Genomic DNA, 20,271 nt, shown 5'->3' with positions numbered 1-20,271 from the left:
CTCTACAGGCCATATGGATGTTCATCATCCCAGTGCCAGACCCTACATGTCCACAGGGCACAGAGCACAGCATGACTTTGTAATAATCCTCACAACTCTTGCAACCACACCCCAGGCCTTAGGATGACCAGCTAAGCCTTTACCTACCTCTCACTAGTCACTTATATAAGAAGGTAGACACAGAAGACCTATGCCCTGCCCAGAGATGGGCCTCTTTGCCTTCAAGGCAGAAACAACCAAACCAGAATAGGAACCAGAACAAAGTATGACTATCTCAGGCATGGGGTTAGGAAGGAACCAGAACAATCTGCATCCAGTAGATGCTTTTCCTAAGGATCTGTGCTAAAGGGACACACTCTAATCGTGGCCTGTCCTGAAGAGACAGTCTCTGGAGTGGACTGGCACAGGATCCGTTTCATGCCGAGTCTCCAAATCTGGGTGCCCCACAATCCCTGCCTCTCCAAATCTTCTGTTTCCCTCAGTTCACAGTGTGACAGGTGCCGTGATTAACCCTCATGGTGCTTCTGCTTTCTGGCAATATTATGGTGCTTGCCCATTCCTTTCTACACAATGCCTGGCTCAGAGGGGTGCCTCCTTGGGGAAGTCTTAGGAGAGGCTACTGTCCATTTCTGAATATGTACTGGCTTCCATGTACCAGGGAGACCCTTGAGTCCTGTTGGGGAATCTTCTCAGGACTGCTGGTAGGTTGTTCTAAATGTTGGATCCAGGTAAAGATGGAGAACCTGAGACTCAGGGGCAGTCAGACGACAGGTTCTAGATCCCCATTACACACCAGGGGTCTGATGCATGACTCCCTTGAAGATCAAAGATGCTTTGGTCAGAATGGTTCTGTCTCTGGACCATGATCCATGTGAGCAAAGACTAACCTATTGTTCTGTGTGGTGGGACTTGTTTTTTTCTCAGACCAGTCTTTGCTTAATTACCCAACGCTTCACCCTTGTGTCCTTCATGACATCTCCATTTGCCAAACCTGGGGACATGCCGGATTTCGTATCAGACCAGTTGCTGGTCAGATCTATTCCACATGCCATACTCCCAGACACTCCAGCACTGACACAAGATGCCACCAGGGACACAACCTGTAAACCTAATGATGGCATTGTGAAGAGTGACAAAGGGATAAACCCATCATCTAGATGACTATTTTGAGTCACAGTAGCTCAGGCTCTTAGATCAGGGGGCAAAGGTGAGGAGTTACAGAATGACTGGCCCACATCTTCACTAAGTGTCTACATTAACCTGGCTTCTGCCAGAGGCTCACACAGCCAAAGGGCAATAGACAAGAGTGGGTCCAGTCAGATATACTCCCCACTTCATAGGCTTCTGTCTCCACTCAATCCTCATGTCAGCCTGTCTTTCATTTAAGCATGCTTATTGAGATCACAAAGGTATTTATACCTTTCTTTTACAATGCTGCTGAAACATTAACAGAGAAAGTGTCTTTCTATTTCAAATGTTTTTGTGGGCTAAACTGCTCATAGATAATATTGTGTTGTTTAAAGAATAGTAGGCTGACTGATCAAATAAGAAATATTACTTATATTTCCTGGAGAGTATCATATAATGCGATAACCTGTATAAGCTCCTCCACAGTGGCCCAGTCTGACACAGAGGGGCCTAGGGCCATCAAGGCCAGCTGGACCACACCACCCCAGAGAGAGGTCTTCTCTGGGTTCTACCCAGAACCAAAACTATACCAGGCAACCAGGGTAGGTCATGCCTGCTGAGGATCGGGCAGGTAGACCCACAGCAATGAAGAACTCGATGCTGCCTTTGGTTCTTTATTTCCTTACTTAACCTTGTCCTTCTGTGGCCCCCAAAGGTCTACTGAATCCATTTTGCACATCATTGTCTCTGTCCAGGAAGGCCCTCTTTCCACTGCCCACATGTGTGGCACACCCCCACCTTGTACCCACTCTTTTCTCTCACTCAAATGGCCCTAGTGCATGAGACAGGGCCTGGCCGTGGTCCTCCATGCTCTGTGCATGTTTGTAGAAACAATCAATGGGTGGGCATTCGAGTGAAGGAAGGACAAAGCCATCCTGAGTCAAGTCATATGTAATGCTCTTCTGACCAGCACACAATCCATTCCAGTGTTTTAACTTTCGTGGATGTAGACTAGCAGAGAGTTGCAACTGAAAAGGTTGAACAAATTTTTAACATCAGACAACCAAGGCATTTTCCTCAGAATTCACCATTTTGAATCACAAAGAGATCCTCAAACTTCACCAAAAGATTCAATTACAATAGGGGTCATTTTCAGCAAAACCAGCAACTGCCCTGGAAAATTCCAAGATTTAAATAATTTTTAGATACAATAAGGCACCAAATAAACTTCTGCACAAACTGTGGGAAGCACAAACAATGAAAACACTAACCATAGCAATCTGTAGGATAGAGCCAATGTTATTCAACAAGGACAATCCACATTATTTAACGCTGAAGAACCCAAACAAAAGAAGAGAATGTGAAAATGAATCTAATAATTGAAATGTTTCCAAAATAGAAATTGACAAGGAAATGCAAATGAAGCAGAAAGACGGGTTTACATAGGGAAGGCGGGTACTGAATATTTATCTCAGAGCTCTAAAAATCGCAGACTGATACAGAACTCCAAGAGCTTATTACAGGGAGGTTATTTTTCTTTTCCTCAGCATAGTTTTAAACAATGAACTGAAAACTAGGAAGGGCTCAAAACCCAAAGACAGAGAAAGCAAGTCTTCGGTCTTCTCCCAGAACTTGGCGCAGGGGTGAGCACAAGAGGACGTGGAGGCTGCCTACTGCATACTCCAGTTTCTCACCCTCACTGCCAGCTGTCTCCAGCCCCCTCACCCCTGCCAAACACAAAATCACCTGGGGCTGGGCCACACATGTGGCCTTTCTCAGAAAAGGAAATTAAACATTGCCACTGGGGCTACGCAGGCGCCCTGGAGCTGGGGCAGGGAGGGGAGCCCCCAGAGGTTGTGCCGGGTCAGGTAGCCAGACTGGGGCAGCACCGGGATGGATATTCTTAGCAAGGTTTCAGATGTGGTACCTTCAGCCTCACTTGTAGGACTTGGTATGAAAAAATAACTTGACAAAGGTAATGGTAAAAGGGTGGAATGACAGCTTCTGGATTTCAAGGCCTCTAAGCAAAATTGTTATCAGGAAAGATGCAAGTACACACCTTTCTTTAGGGGTGCTCCTGTTTGTGGGATGAATGAATGAATGAGTGAGTGAATGAACAAATGAATGGGAGAACGAGCGACCCAGGTATGAGGCCATTATTGGCCAACCCGTAGTGACGCGCAGTGAACTCTGCGAACTCTGCAAGTCAGTCCCATAAGCAAAGCGTCAAACCATAGTGGATAAACCATATCTTTCTGGAGATTTTCAGGGGCCATGTGAGGTAACCTCACATGCTTTGTTCATGAGAGCAGAGATGCACAGATGCGGGAGCTGAGGCTCAGAGTGCGGAGTGGCACTGCTCCCTAAACCACTGAGACCCTCAGGACACATCAGGACGGGCTGAGCACCATCCCTCCCGCAGGCTGGGAGGCAAGCACTCCTTCTCTGCCACCTCCACCCATTGCCCAAAACAGATGTCAAAGAAGATGTTAGGGTCATCTCCCCCCTTTCCAAAGTCATGGCACCTATGTGCTTTCTCCCCAGCGGAGTATGGCAGGTTTGGTTTCCTGGTGTTTGTGCAGATTCAGGTTGTTTTTCAGCTGTGTGAATTGTAGCCTTTTCCCTGGAGGTGTGCATAGGATCTCGCTGTGGTTTTCATTAGCGTGATCCTGAGGAATCAAGAGGCTGACCACGTTGTCTTGTGTTTATCTACATTTGTGTTCCTTCCTCAGTGCATTTTCATTTCAAGACTTTGGCCCATTTTTTAAAAATTTCTCTGCATTTTTATTGGAGAGTTGTAAGAATCTTTAGATATCCTAGGGACAAGTCTTTTCTCATGTGAAGTTTACGAATCTTTCCTAACAATTTGTGGCCTGTCTCCTCATTTACTGGTGCCTTTTGGTGAGCGGAGCTTCCGCTTGTGATGAAGAGTCTATCCATTTCTTTTCTTTTTTTTTCTTATGGGATTTATTATCCTACCTGGGACATTTCTGCCTCCTCCAATTTTATGAAGGTATTCTCTTGTTTTCTTGTAAAACTTTATTGACTTAGCTTTAACATTTCGGGCCTTATATCAATCTCAATCTTAAACTAATTTTTGTTGAGAGTATGTGACAGAGTTCAATATGGAGTCTCTCTCTTCATAGATACCCAGCAGTTTCAGCAATACTTGTTCAAAAGTTTTTTCAGGGGCACCTGGGTGGCTCAGTGGTTTGGGCTGCTGCCTTCGGCTCGGGTCATGATCTCAGGGTCCTGGGATCGAGCCCCGCATCGGGCTCTCTGCTCCGCAGGAAGCCTGCTTCCCTCTCTCTGCCTGCCTCTCTGCCTACTTGTGATCTCTGTCTGTCAAATAAATAAATAAAATCTTAAAAAAATTTTTTTCTTCATTTCCTATTAAAGGCCATTTATGTGTATGTAGAAATTCCAACAATCGTTATATATATAGTGGCACTTATATGCCACTATAATGTGCACTTATAATGGAATTCTATGTATATAGTGGTAACATATATGATGAGGTAAACATATATAGGAGGTATGTGTACATACAATTTGTCTATATGTGTATATATATGGTGAGGTGTATAATCACTGTCCAACACACTGTTAGAAACATGTGCGATTTAAAACATTCTAGAATCCACATTAAAACAATAAGGAGAAACATTTGAAATCATCTTTAATCAAACTTAACCCAAAGTATTCAAATTATTATCATTTCAACACATAATCATATAAACACATTACTGATATTCCTCGGTTATTATTTTCTTATAACATCTTCCAGTCGGGTGTGCATTTATAGGCACTGCACATCTCAGTTTGGACTAAGAATTTCCAAGGGTTTGGTAGGCACCTGTGGCTCGTGGCTTCCTATTTGGGTAGCACATCTCTTAGTCTATCCTGGAGTCAGGGAGTGTGAGCCCTAGTTTTATGTGTCAAATTGGCCACAAGATGGTACCCAGTTATTTCATCAAACACCGATCTAATGTTGCTATGAAGGTACTTTGTAGGTGTGGTTAACAACTGTTAGTTGACTTTAAGCAGGTTACTGATTACATTCAATGCTGTGGGTGGGCCTCATCTAATCAGTTGAAAACCTTCAGATGAATGACTGAGGTTTTCTAGAGAAGAAATTCTACTTCAGCACTGCTGTGTAAACTCCTGCCCCAGTTTCTGGCCTACTGCCTGCCCTACAGACTATTGATTGGCCAGTCTCACTCTTTCATGAGCCAATTTCTTAACATATCGCCAACTGTTCTATTTCCCTGTGGAGCCCTACCTGATGCAGGGGCATCAGAGGATTGATGGAGATTGAACTTCACAGCACCACAGCTGGTGAGAAGTCACATGCACATTCTGAAACCTGAGGAAGGTTGTGCCCAGCTATTAAGGGCTAATGGAAGGAACTAGAGTCAATGGAAGTGAGTAGATTTCCGGACACCAATTACGTATAAAAAATTGCACAGATTGGTGGGACTGATCTCCACTCAGCTCCAAGTCAGTGTAAATGGATTCAAAGGAGAGTAGTGAAAATATAGATGTGGCCTGCTCCCACTGCATGTCATGGAGAGTCCGTGATTGTGCACATTTATGCATCATGAGTATGTTTATGTCTGTGTGACTCATGTTTGCGAGGCAGAGAGAAAGTGGACAGGGTGCTTCTGCCATAGCATCCCTCTGTGACGGTGTGCTCCTGACTGTGTGAGTCCAGGTGTGTGTGTGTGTGTGTGTGTGTGTGTGTGTGTGTGAGGTCCAAGTGCTGGGAGGAAGGTGTATGTATACATACGATGGTATGGAGGAGCATCTGGATATGGGTGACTGTAGATGAGGACAATCCAGGTCACCTGGGTGGCTCGTCGGTTGAGTGGCCAACTCTTGGTTTCCCCTCTGGTAATGATCTCACAGTTGTGAGGAACCCACGCAAGGTCCATGCTCAATGAGGTATCTGCTTGAGATTCTCTGCCTCTGTCCCTCTCCCAACTCACATACACTTGTGTGTGTGCATTCATGCTCTCTCTTTAAAATAAATAAATAAATAAATAAATAAATCTATCTTAAAAAATAAAAATGAGAACAATTCATGAATTATGAGGCTCAGGCTTGTAAAACCCCATCTGGTCCCCAAGAACAGCGCTGAGGGCCCTCCTTGCCAAGAAGCAACTGGTCAAGAAGCAACATCCATGTCCCCTCCTCCTCCTCTTGTCAGAAATAGGGTGCAAGGACAGTGCTGGCCACTAAGTTAGGATGCTGCTGACCAGGAACATAAAGGGTTAGCAAACTGGGGGCCGAACCACAGCAGGACATGACCTAGAACCCTCAGCAGTTACACCCTGGGAGGCTGCATCCAGAGGACGGTTTGGGATCCTCCTCCAGGGAGAGGAGCATTTGATCTAAAAGAATGGGCTTGCAGTCTAGGGGAAGCTGGTGCCAGCCACCTGTTCCCTCCACACTGCAGGGGGAACCAACCCTCCTACCTATCCTTCTGCTGGACCAGCCACTGGCCCCCCCAGGGAAGGAAAGGGGAAGGCCTGCTGCTCTGCCTCTGTTTCTTCATCTATAACACAGGAAAGATTAGTGTCTACTTCCTAGATTCGCTGGGATGAAGACGTATAAAACAATTAGAACAGGGCCCACTACAGGGAAACACTACATGAATTAACTCTTAGTTCACATTAAGGTAAGTGATTTAAGATTCATCCTATTTACTTCTATGACTTTTTAACAATGTCAGTATTTTTTAAAGTTTTTATTTAAATTCATTAGTTAACATACAGTGTAATATTAGTGTCAGGTATACAACATAGTGATTCAGCACTTCCATACATCACCCCGTGCTCATCACAGGTGCACTCCTTCATCCCCATCACCCATTTCCCCCATCCCCCACCCACCTCCCCTCTGGTGACCATCAGTGTGTTCTTTGGCATTAAGAATCTGTTTCTTGGTTTGCCTCTCTCTCTTATTTTTCCCTCTGTTCATTTGTGTTGTTTCTTAAATTCTACATATAACTGAGATCTTATGGTATTTGTCTTTCTCTGACTGACTTATTTCCTTTAGCATTTATACCCTAAATATGTATTTTTTTTATGTAAAAAAAAAATGTCTTCTCTGATACAGGGGAAAGGTTTACTTCTTTCCAAGATTCTTGATTTTTTTTTCTTTCCCTTGATATATTACAATGACTAGAAAAATGTTTCAAGAAAGTAATAACAAGGGTTATCCTTGATTTTCTCAATGTGAGTAGTTAAACTGCCCATGCTTCACCATTCATACTAATGTTTGCTATAGGATTTTTACTGATTTCCATGCAGGATGGCTCTCTTTATTCTAAGTTTACTAGAGTTTTTACCATTAAAAAGTAATGAATTTTTAAATTATTTAAAAAATCTATTAAGATGAGTATATCGTTTTTCTTCTCTGTGTTGTTAAAATAGTGAATTTCAGTGGTTGATTTTTAAGAGTCCGTTTGTTAATACAGTGGATTATTTATTATTTTTGTCATTCTTTATTTCTGGGAAAAGCATGACTTGTTCATGATATGTCACAGGTTGTTGTAAATGGTATTTTTTGTTAAGAATTTTAACAAACATATTTATGGGCAGTATTCCAGATTTTGACCTTAGGGTTATCCTGGATTTATCAATAAGTTGGGAAGTATTACTTTTTCTTCTTTTCTGGAAGAGTCTGTGTAAGATTCATTTTATTTCTTCCTTCACGTTTAACAGAATTCATGAGTGAAACCAACTGAAAATTGAGTTGTCTTTGTGGCAAGTTTTAATAAGAAATTCACTTTCTTTGGTATGTAAAAGGCTATTCAGAATTTTCTAATTGATTTTGTATCATTTTTTTAACTTTTATTTTTCAAGGAATTTAACTTGGCAAACTTATCGACTTAAAGTTTTCTATAGTCATCCCTTATGCTCTTGATTATCTATTAGGATCAATAGTAACAGCCCCTTTTTATTCCTGATTGCTAATTTGTGTTTTTCAATTGTTACCTTGATCTATATAATTAGTGTTGCTGCTATAATTATCACTACTGTTATGTTGGAATTGCCATAACTGGTAACTGGAAAAATTAAGGACACAATAATGTTTTTCGATGTGGTGCTATTTCTTGTCAGGACAGCAGAGGGTGATCTTCTATTAAAATACACCATTACCCACCAGGAAATGTTTAAAAATGTTCACTGGAGAGCAAGAAATGTATTTTAGTACAATGATTATCTTAATGGCTTTCAGCAATCTTTTAGTTTTCAAAGGAGATCGTGTCTTTAATTTACATACTATTAGTAATATTCCTGTTCATTCAATAATCCTTGAAAAGATAATGAAAGCTACAGACTTGCCAAGAAAAGTGATCCACTCACATGTATGTAAAAAAAAAAAAAAAAAAAAAGGTGAAGAATTTAGGGGAACACTTAAAAAAAATTGGAATATTTCCAAAATATGTGTAATAATTTTTCAGAGCCATTTAAAAATTTTTCTTCTAATGGAAATACTCAAACATAACAAAGTAGAGAAAATAAAATGATGAACTCACGATTCCCAGCCCTTCTCCACTATTTCCCCCCAGAATAATATACAGATTGATTTTCAACACAGTTCCGATTATCACATCAATCCTGCTATAAATGATGTGTGTATCTCAGAAGGATAAGAACTCTTTTTTTTTTTTTAAGATTTTATTTATTTAACAGAGAGAGACAAAGTGTGAGAGGGAACACAAGCAAGGGGAGCAGCAGAGGGAGAGGGAGAAGCAGGCCTCCTGCCAAGCAGGAAATGGAATGCAGGGCTTGATCCCAGGACTCTGGATCATGACCTGAGTCTAAAGCAGACACCCAGTGACTGAGCCACTCAGGCACTCCAAAAATTTTTATTAAAAAACCATAACCAAAGAGTACTGTTATCACACCTTAAGAAATGAGCAATAATTCCTTAATATAATTATCAAATATCTGCTTGCCATTTTCTCATAATTTTTCACATTGATTGATTCAATGGTCCTAGACAGAAGTGTAGACACAGCATTTGGTTATTATAGCTCTGGAATCACTTTTAACTTACAGGTCATTTCTCTTTTTCCTTCTTGCCTCCCTTAAGAAATTAAGTTTACCTTGAACCTTGCTACTCAAAGTACAGTCCATAGACCAGGAGCACTGACAACTCTTGAGAGTTTATTATAAATAAAGAATCTGGATCCCACACCACAGTTCTGTCAGAATTTGCATTTTAGCAAGATATTTGGGCAATCTATATGCTTGTTCAAGTTTGAGCACTCCTGTCGAGTTTCTTATAGTCGAGTTTTCTTATAGTCTGGATTTTGTAGATTGTTTCTTCACGTTGCCATTTATCATGCTCCTGTCTCCTGCATTTCTTGTCAACTGTTGCTAAGTCTGCAGAGCTGACCTGAGAGGAGGTTCATTTCTTGGCAGAATTACTTCCTCCATGTTCTGTGTACTTTTACCAGATGGAGCACAATGTCTGACTTCAACACTTTTGATGTCACTATCAGCCACTGATCATTGTTGCTTTTGCCAAATAATTTATTTTGCAGTTTCCAAAATGATATGCTAACTTTAACATCCCTTCTTTTAATAACAGAGATCATTAAAAAAAAAAAAAAAACAGATTTTTCTCATCTATTTTATGGCATTTGATATAAGATTAATGCAGAAAATTTAAGTTTAGTTTTTAGAATGTTAAATCATTTTCCACTCAGGTAGCAAAGGTGTCCAAGAGGCTTTTTTAAAGTACAATTGTGGATTCCTTGTGATTTTAAAAATAATATTTGGTTTTAATTCACCAAATCTTACTATTGTTGATCATTCAGTCGTTATTCTTACTGATTCTCAATGTCCCTACGTTTGCTATTTTGTTTTTTAAGATTTTATTTCTTCATTTGAGAGAGAGCACAAGCAGTGGGAGAAGCAGAGGGAGAAGCTAACTCCCTGCCTAGCTGGGAACTTGATGCAGGGTGATCCCAGGACCTGGAGACCACGACCCAGCTGAAGGCAGCCGCCCAACTGACTGAGCCACCCAGGCACCCCTAACTTCTGCTATTTGGATACACTTCTTGCTGGCTCCTGATTCCTTCTAAAAGGACCATGACCTCCTCAGTACTCTTTGATAGCTTTACTTGTTTTCTGTCATTACAAAATATTCCAGACTTACCTTGTACGTTATGTGTCCCAGTCCTGAAATCAACCATTTTTCTAAGGACCCTCAACTTGATTTAGGAGGAAATGGCTTTTAGAGATCAGAATCTGTGCATTAATGGTGCTTACTGCCATTGAAGAATTATTAGTTATTGTTTCTCATTTTACTGGACAGAGCTAAGAAATACACATTTATAAGAGTATATATCTTGAGTTTATACTAGCGATCCCATGTTTAAATTTATTAATAAAGAATTTTTGTTAATCTCAAAACTTTTATTATAAAAATCTTGATTCCTAATGATATTAACGTAATTGTAGTTTTATCCCATTACACATGCAAACCAGTATTAGGATAATAATACAAAATTATTATCAATGATATAATTACTGAAAACAGTTTTACATTTTTTTGTTTTGCTTTGAAGTTATTTTGTTCTTAATATATACCTGAGAATAAAGTTTATTTATTTTGTTTTGCTTTCCATTCTTAGGATGCTTTTCATTTTCAGTATGATTTAATTTTGGTTTTTGTCTGTAGGTCATTTTCATGGTTCCAGAGTTGAATCTACACAACAAGGTATATTCTGAGGAGTGAAGCTACGAGAACTATTTTTTAAAAAAACCCTATCTGGGTTGATTTCACAACAGAGAACAACAGCTAACTCAGGTCAAAATGCACACAGTCCAGGGCAAAATGCACCCAAACTAGAAGTTTGGACTTCTTTTCCTTTGCTCCTCAAAGTAATAAACAGGGCGGCTAAACATGGGTTCTACAGCATACCATGCCTTTGGAAAACGCTTGTACATGTAATTTATGCATGGTCCTTTGCTAGGCTGTGAACAAACAAACAAACAGTTTGGGGGTTGAGTTCATGAAGGGAGGAGAGGCAAATATAAATAAATAAACAAACAAACAAACACACACACATATGTATGAAATGTTTAATTTGGGGCAAGTAATTTCATCTTTCTAGATTTTTTTTTTTTTGTCTTCAGCAAAATGAGAAAGTTGAATCAGATGCGCTTTCAAATACTTTTCAGCACTGAAATTCTGTTCTGTTCTACACAGGGTAGGTCATTTCCAAAAATGACCACTGTCAATGCCTGCCCCCCTGTACGTGCATACTGCTCCTCACACGGAGACGGAGCCCGATTCCCTTCTCTTTGAATCTGGGCTGGCCTCAGTGACTTCCCTGGCCTACAGAATATGGCAGAAGTGGGTTCTAGGACTCCCAGGGATAAGTCATAAGAAACCCGGCAGCTTTGGCTCTGGAGGAAGCAAGTCCCTGTATAAGGAATGCAGTTATCCTGAGATGTCGTGCTGTGTGGAAACCCACACAAACCCCATGGAAAAAATACAAGGAGACTCAGAAGTGCCCAGCCACCCTCATCTGTTCCTGTCATCTCCACCTGGGTATCAGACATGTGTGATCTGTGGAATTTAGTCAAGCCCCCAGCTGACTCGAGCCCCAGCTGCCATCTGCCTGCGACCACATGAGAGACTCTAAGCAAGCAAAAACTGTCCAACTGATTCCAGTCAATCTACAGAAACATGAAAAATGTTAACAAATTATTATTTTAAGTCACTAGCTTTTGGGGTGAAATTTGTGAAACTGTGGGCAACCAAAACAATATATGATAATTGTTATAACAAAAAAATAATCAAAATGCACAAAAGAAGGAAAGACTGTGACTGTGGGAAATAGGGACTTTTTTCTTTTTTAAAAGATTTTATTTATTTATTTGACAGAGAGAGACACAGCAAGAGAGGGAACACAAGCAGGGGGGCAGCAGAGGGAGAGGGAGAAGCAGGCTTCCGGCTGAGCAGGGAGCCCGAGGTGGGGCTCTATCCCTGGACCCTGGATCATGACCTGAGCTAAAGGCAGATACTTAATGACTGAGCCACCCAGGCGTCCCAAAATAGGGACTTTCTTAACAAAGAAGGTATCTGAGTTAGGTCTCAAAGGATAAGAAAACACACTGAAGAAATGTACAGGAACAGAAGTATAATACAGAATATCTGGGGAGGCTTATTATCAAGAGGATTTTTAAATAAAATTCAAAATAAATTCATTAACATTTCTTACAGTTGTATCAATTAAAAACCAAGAACATATCATCAAAGAAAAACCTCATTAAAAGCAAAATATAGTCCAATTATATATCCATATCCTTATGGTGGATCGGACTTTAACTGATAAGAGCATATAGACTATCCAATGGAGAGAACTGTCTGCATAATATTCAAATAGTTGGTCCGCCATCATCTTGCTTTCCTTCCAGCCGGCCGTGACCGTGGATTAGAGCGAGCTGGAGCCATGAAGCTGCTAAACAGAGCCGGGTCTCTCTCGAGGTTTTACTCCCTGAAAGTTGCTCCCAAAGTGAAAGCCACAGCCGCCCCTGCAGGAGTGCCTTCACAGCCTCAGGACCTTGAGTTTACCAAATTACCAAACAGCTTAGTGATTGCTTCTCTGGAAAACTATGCTCCTGCATCAAGAATCGGTTTATTCATTAAAGCCGGCAACAGGCATGAGGACTCCAACAACTTAGGAACCTCTCATCTGCTTCATCTTGCATCCAGTTTGACTACTAAAGGAGCTTCATCTTTCAAGATAACCCGTGGAATCGAAGCAGTTGGTGGTAAATTAAGTGTGACTTCAACCAGGGAAAGCATGGCCTACACTGTGGAATGCCTGCGGGACCATGTTGATGTTCTAATGGAGTTCCTGCTCAATGTCACCACATCCCAGAATTTCGTCGTTGGGAAGTGGCTGCTCTTCAGTCTCAGCTAAGAATTGACAAAGCTGTAGCTTTTCAGAATCCACAGGCTCATGGCCTTGAAAATCTGCATGCTGCAGCTTACCGAAATGCCTTGGCCAATTCCCTGTATTGTCTTGATTATAGGATTGGAAAAGTGACACCAGATGAGTTGCATTACTTTGTTCAGAACCATTTCACAAGTGCGAGAATGGCTTTGGTTGGACTTGGTGTGAGTCACCCTGTTCTAAAGCAAGTTGCAGAACAGTTTCTCAACATGAGGGGTGGGCTTGGTTTACCTGGTGCGAAGGCCAAGTACCGTGGAGGTGAAATCCGAGAGCAGAATGGAGACAGTCTTGTTCATGCTGCTCTTGTAGCTGAAAGTGCTGCCACAGGAAGTGCGGAAGCAAATGCATTTAGTGTTCTCCAGTATGTTCTTGGTGCTGGACCACATGTCAAGAGGGGCAGCAATCCCACCAGCTCTCTGTACCAGGCTGTTGCCAAGGGAGTTCACCAGCCATTTGATGTTTCCGCTTTTAACGCCAGTTACTCGGATTCTGGACTCTTTGGGATTTACACCGTCTCGCAGGCTGCCACAGCTGGAGATGTTGTCAAGGATGCCTATAGCCAAGTAAAAACGATTGCTCAAGGAAACCTTTCCAATGCAGACGTCCAAGCTGCCAAGAACAAGCTGAAAGCTGGCTACCTAATGTCAGTGGAGTCTTCTGAGGGGTTCCTGGATGAAGTCAGGTCCCAGGCACTGGGTGCGGGATCGTACACGCCGCCAGCCACAGTCCTTCAGCAGATAGACTCCGTAGCTGACGCCGATGTCATAAACGCTGCAAAGAAGTTTGTTTCTGGCCGGAAGTCAATGGCGGCAAGTGGAAATCTGGGCCATACACCTTTTGTTGATGAGTTGTAATACTGAAACACATCTTGCAGGGAAGAGCTGAACATGTTCTCAACCCAGAGCAGCAAACACATGAAAGTCAAAGATCTCTAATATAACATTTTATCTTTTTGTTTTTCAATGAGGTGAAATGTCTTAACATATAAATACAGGTAATTATCCCCAGCTGACTTAAAGTAAATAAAATATTCTGTTTTTAAAAAAATATATTCAAATAGTTTTTACAGTTCATGTCATTTCTCTCGGCTCTCTCCTTTACAAGAGTCAGAATCAGATGTTTGGTGACACAGGGGCAGACGGCTGGCATTCTCATTTCAACTTGCTTAAAAACCAGAAAAGTAGGTATACGTTGCTTCTATTTGGGGGATAACTGCGAGTCTGATTAAGCTCCACAAAAGACCATCCCATCTCTGCCTGCGCTAAGACATGAGAGATAACTTTAGCCTGTCAATTTCTGTTTTGTTTTGTTTTTTCAGCTTATAAATGTATTGTGAGCATTTTTCATGTCATAAGTGTCATTTTAAAACATGGCTTAAATTGGCTGAGTATTAGCCCATCTCCGTGCCTTTGTGTATTTAACTATTCCTCCATAGCACAACACTTAGGTTACGAGTTTTTAACTTTATAAATAATGTGTGATGACCACACTTACAGTAAATTAATTGTACATATATGCATGATTCTTTTTCCTTGAGAAATGAATAGATTATTTTTATTGCATTTTTAAATTTTTTTAAAAAGATTTCATTTATTTATTTGAGAGAGAGAGAGAGAAAACACAGAAGCAGGGGGAGAGGCAGAGGGAGACAGAGGGAGAGAAAGAATTTTTAAGCACACTCCTGCTGAGTGCAGAGCCCACTGAGGGTCTCAACTCAGGGCTGGATCCCAGGACCCTGGGATCATGACCTGAGCTAAAGGCAGACGCTTAACCAACTGAGTCACCCAAGAGCCCCTTCATTGTACTTTTCAGTCCTGAGTGTCCATGGAAAGAAATAAAAGACACAGAATAATAAAATTGGCCATAACTGAGGATACACAATAATTTAAAACACAGTACCACCCTGCTTTTCCTCAATCATTATTTCTCTTTCACATGGTTTCAGACACAAGTGGTATAAATCTTAGAATAAAAAGCAAATTTGAAAAAGCTGAATTTAAAAAGTTCTGGATTATAGATGTTTACAATCTGGAGTCAAACTTGGTCATAAGCACCCTGGGACATTTTTAGGCAGCTTAGGCAAGTTATTTAAAAACTTCATTGCATATTATAATCATCTGGATATTTATTTAAAATCCAGACTCCTAAGTTCCAAGCCCTTGATATTTAGTGTATTTTTTCAGAACCACTGGCTGAAGATCTGCCTGTCTTGGAGACCAGGCTTACATACATCTGAACCGAAATACAGAGGTAAATTGTTCTAAATAATTATAGGCCACACACACTATCCTTAGTATTCTCAAAACTGCTGCTGATAATTATAGATTTATCATCTCGTGTTTTACCTCCAGATTCCTAACACAGATCTCTCACATGGTCCCTCTCTTCTCCTTTCCTTTCCCTTCTATGTAGTGATTACAGAGGAGAAACTGTCTTTTATCTCCATTGTTCTTCACCATGTGTCATTTTCAAGCATTATCATGGCATACAAGGACTTTATGCAGGTTTTTCTTTTCAGATAAATTTCATTTTAAGAGTTCTCCATACACCAGTTCAAAGGAATGGTACATCTTGTGATTCGAGGCTCTAGGTACACTAGTTGGAACAGGTGATTTGAGGCAGGTCTGTATTCAGGGCATATCATGAAGAGAGGACAAACTTTGCTGAGGCAAAAATGTTCCATGTCCATAAAGTTAGAAAATAAATCATACTTAGGATGTATTTTCATCAAATATGACATGAAAAATTATTTGATCAAAGGTAGCTGTGAAAAATTTTTATAGCTTTTTAATCCCAACTTTTTGTGGGAAAGCCCTATTGATGTTACTATCCAACCCAAGGAAAAGAATCTTGAGCTCAAGACTGAAGTACAATGGGATTATGAGAAAGAGAAGAATGAGCAACAAGAAAGGAAAAGTGGATGAAATACTTACCAAATTATCCTTCCACGTGACTGAACTTGGAGAAGAGGACATGCACCTCTCTTTCCCACACACACTCTATCTACTGATACACAACAGTGTGTCCTCAAAACATGCTCGTCAAATTGCCTATATTTTTTCATGCTATGATGAAAAAAATGCTATCATTTACTGTCCTTTTCAGGGAAACCTTGGTTTTGCTTCTTTCACCCTTCCCAGCTGTTTACTTATTTCTCCCATCCTTGTAAATTGACCAGTTTCAATTCTAGGCTTTAAAACAACTGACTAGAGGTGCCTGGATAGCTCAGTGGGTTAAAGGCTCTGCCTTAGGCTCAGGTCATGATCCCAGGGTCCTGGGATCAAGCCCTGCATTGGGCTCTCTGCTCTGTGGGGAATCTGCTTCCCCCTCTCTTTCTGCCTGCCTTTCTGCTTACCTGTGATCTCCGTCTGTCAAATAAATAAACAAAATCTTAAAAAAAATTAATAAAGTAGCTGACTACAGGGAGATTTTCACTAACATAATCGATCAACACAAATCAGACTGTTTCATGACTAAAAACAAATCATAAACATGACTTGTTGAGAGAGAAAGGGGAATTTACTCTGTTTGTAAAATTAGAAGAAAGATGGGCTGATCAAACAAGGGAAGGAATACAACACATCTGGACCCTAAGTCTACATGGAACTGACACCATTGAGCCCCAGAACTCACTCTCCATTTATTCTTGAGGAGATATTGGGAGACAGTGACATACAGTTTTGCCAATCACACATTTTTAGCCCAACTTGCTAAAGAGAAATGTGAGGCTAGAGGGTTTGAATGACTTCCTGAGTATACACAAACTAGTATGTAAGACTAGTAAGACTCAAAATGAGGCCAATCTTACTCTAGAGCCTGAACTGGGAAACTCTATGGCCTGAGCGCTCTGAACATGCCTCATTTACTGTCTAATGTGCCAGAACTAAGTTCTTCATGCCAGTCCTAATTAAATAGGCTAATTTAAAACTTGTTATTTATTCTTAATTATTAATTATTCATAAATAAATGAAAATTAGCAAAAACTGATGGTTTAACATCTATGTCTTAGATTTTTTTTCACAATTAAAAAATATATAAAAAATAAACTGCACTGAGAAACCAACATTTGGAATAGAAAACAAAAATCAATCATTATCAGTACTGTAGTCACCAAATGCTACTTACATTTCCCTACATGCCAGAAAAGGTAATCTTGGATTACTAATATGGATTTGAAAAACAGAAAAATAAAGGATTTTTGGAATTTTTTTATTTTTTTTATTTTTTTTTATTTGACATAGAGAGAGAAGCGAGAGCAAGCACAGGCAGACAGAGTGGCAGGCAGAGGCAGAGGGAGAAGCAGGCTCCCTGCCAAGCAAGGAGCCCGATGTGGGACTCGATCCCAGGACGCTGGGATCATGACCTGAGCCGAAGGCAGCCGCCTAACCAACTGAGCCACCCAGGCATCCCGGATTTTTGGAATTTTTTAAACAACAGTGACATCATCAACAATAATTTGATCTACTGATATTCTAAAATATTATTCTAGTATCCTGATTGTTACAGTAAAACTGAAAACTCCCTAACAATAAAAACCTCATTATAGTACCATAAAATATAACCTTTAAATGTTTTAAAATTAATTAAAGAATAAAGCTCCTCTTATCATTTATCTCAAATTCAGCATGCTGTAAGCTTATTAATCTAAAGGGACATTTTTTGGTTGGCATTTATAATCATCATTATGTACTATCATCAATAATACTCATTAAACGTACAAGCTGACCTTAATTCATTATTTAAACATTGCCATTTATTCTGGGATTTTCTTGTCTCCCTGAGAATTAAATTCACTTAATATTCTTCTTCCATGATGTACAGTTCTATCCTAAAAAATCATTCATAATATCTGAAAAGAAAAGTTAGTAATTTCCACTCTAATTATTTTGTGTCTCTTTTAAAATATACTGCTAGTATAGTATGTGAGACACTTGAATGGAAATTCACAAAGGTCAATTCTATAAACATCATATTCCTTATTATAATTGATATCTGGAAGCTATGGCATCTTTTTAAAAATCAAGGTTGAACCACTGAAAAGGGATTTTTTAAAAAAATTTTGTTTATTTATTTATTTATTTATTTGAGAGAGAATGAGCACAAGTGTTGCTGGGGGGAGAGGCAGAGGCAGAAGGAGAGGGAGAAGCAGACTCCTCGCCAAGTGGGAAGCCTGGTGCCAGATGTGATCCCAAGACCCTGAGATCCTGACCTGAGCTAAAGGCAGACACTTAACTGACTGAGTGACCAAGCTTCCCTGAAAATTGAATTTTAAGAGGCTTCTCCATCAAGAAAGATGGAGCAGAAGTACTTTTCTCTATTCCTTCTGGCAAGTACAGATAACAATCATGGACATTATATATAAAAGGAACATGAAAAGATTCTAAATGGTGAAGAGAAAAAGCTCAGCCAGCCACAAACACAACACAGCCAGCTCTGTTAAGAATAACACAGCACTGAGTTTCCTAGGTTTTCTTTTTGTTATTCAGGGCAGGGTGCTAGAGAAGATAATACCCTGGAAATGCAAATGGCTACAGACAAAGAAGCTCCAGAAAATCTGATGCTCTGAGATAAGGAACTAGGAGAGGACCCTAGTAAGATAGAAAACTTTGAGACAAATAAGCTCTCTACTTCAGCCAAAACCCACAGAAGACATTCCACCCAAGAGTCAAGGCCAAGCAGTTGTCTAGACTTCACGGTCTCTGGGCTACAGTAAAATACCCCAAACTCCCTGCTGGGTGGTGTCACAAGATCCAGTAGAAAGCCAGGATTTTCATCCCCATGGGGTTGCCACAAGCCCACAAATCAAAGGTGTCAGTGGAAGCTACACAGGGAACCTGGACTTCCCACCCCACCCCCCTTGCAATAACAAAGGTCTCCCCCTTCTTATGCTAGGGTGCTATCAGAGGAGGTCAAATAAAGACTCTTAACTTTCAGTACTGCTAACAGTAACAAAGCCACCTTCACTCCATGGTGTCAATGGAAGACACATGGGTAGTAGCAATGAAACAACTCTAACTCTCCTTGCCAGCAGGTATCAGCAGTGCCTTCATGAGTAGCCAGAAGTCCCACCTCCACCCAGCAGTAACAAAAGATCCCACAGCAGGTATAAACAGAGACTGAGTAGTAAACTTGTACTTCTACTCTACCTGGCAATAAGAAAGGTGGTGTCTACCCTTCCCTTACCAGAGTGATTTCAGAGGAGGCCTGCTAAAACAGAACACTGAAATAAAACTTTGGGTCTCATTACATAATGCCCCAAATGTACAGTATGTAATCGAATTATCACCCCACACCAGGAATCAGGAAAATTCTGTTAAGAATGAGAAAAGACCTTGAACAGATGCAACCTCAAGACGGTACAGTTGTTAGTATTATTTTCGGAAGATTTTAAAACAGCTAAAATAAAATGTTTCCTTGAGCAATACAAACATGTTTGAAACTAATTTAAAAAATTTTTTTGCAAAGTAATAGTTTCACCCCAAAAAAGAAAGATATAAAAAGAACTAAATGAAAAATTTAAAAATACAATAATCAAGATTTTTAAAAAACCTTCAAGGGGGTGACTTTAGAACACAATGCAGTGGGTAGAGGCAAGAATCAGGGAACTTAAAGACAAAACAATAGAAAGTACCCAATCCAAACAACAAACACAAAATAGATACCCCCAAAAGAATAGAATCTGAGGACATGAAGGAGTAGAAAAAAAGACCTGATGTTTATATCATCAGAGTCCAGGAAGAAGTTAAGTAAAAGAGAGGAACTGAAAAGATATTCAAAGAAATAATTGTCTGAATGATCCCCAAACAAGATAAATCAAAGAAATCCACACTAAGGCCATCACAGTCAAACTGCTGAATATAGAAGACAACACAGAAATCCTGAAAGCAATGGAAGAGAAATGACACCTTACTTTTGCAAATATTACATTTCTCATCTGAAACCATGGAGGCCAGAAGGAAGTTTTACAGTATTTTTTAAATACTAATAAAGACAACTGTTGACCCTGAATTCTATATCCAGTGAAAATATCCTTTAGAAATGAAGGAGAGATCAAGACGGTTTTATATGAAGCAAAGATAAAAGAACTTACCACTAGCAGACTTACCCTAAAGGAATGGCTAACAAAAGTTCTCTTAATAAAAGGAAAATGATTA

At 40.2% G+C, this 20,271-nt stretch overlaps 1 pseudogene across 1 annotated transcript; it reads left to right on the top strand.

Annotated features, from left to right (window-relative positions):
• Window positions 1–12,552: 12,552 nt before the first annotated feature.
• Window positions 12,553–14,164, top strand: LOC309859441 (cytochrome b-c1 complex subunit 2, mitochondrial pseudogene; annotated as a pseudogene). The gene has a single exon. The product of its transcript is annotated as a cytochrome b-c1 complex subunit 2, mitochondrial pseudogene (transcript).
• The last annotated feature ends 6,107 nt before the right edge of the window (window positions 14,165–20,271 follow it).

The sequence above is a fragment of the Mustela nivalis genome, assembly GCF_964662115.1.
Source record: "Mustela nivalis genome assembly, chromosome: 2".
NCBI classification, from domain to species: Eukaryota; Metazoa; Chordata; class Mammalia; order Carnivora; family Mustelidae; genus Mustela; species Mustela nivalis.
The sequence above is the reverse complement of the archived record's forward strand: the minus strand, read 5'-3'. Positions and strand labels throughout refer to the sequence as shown.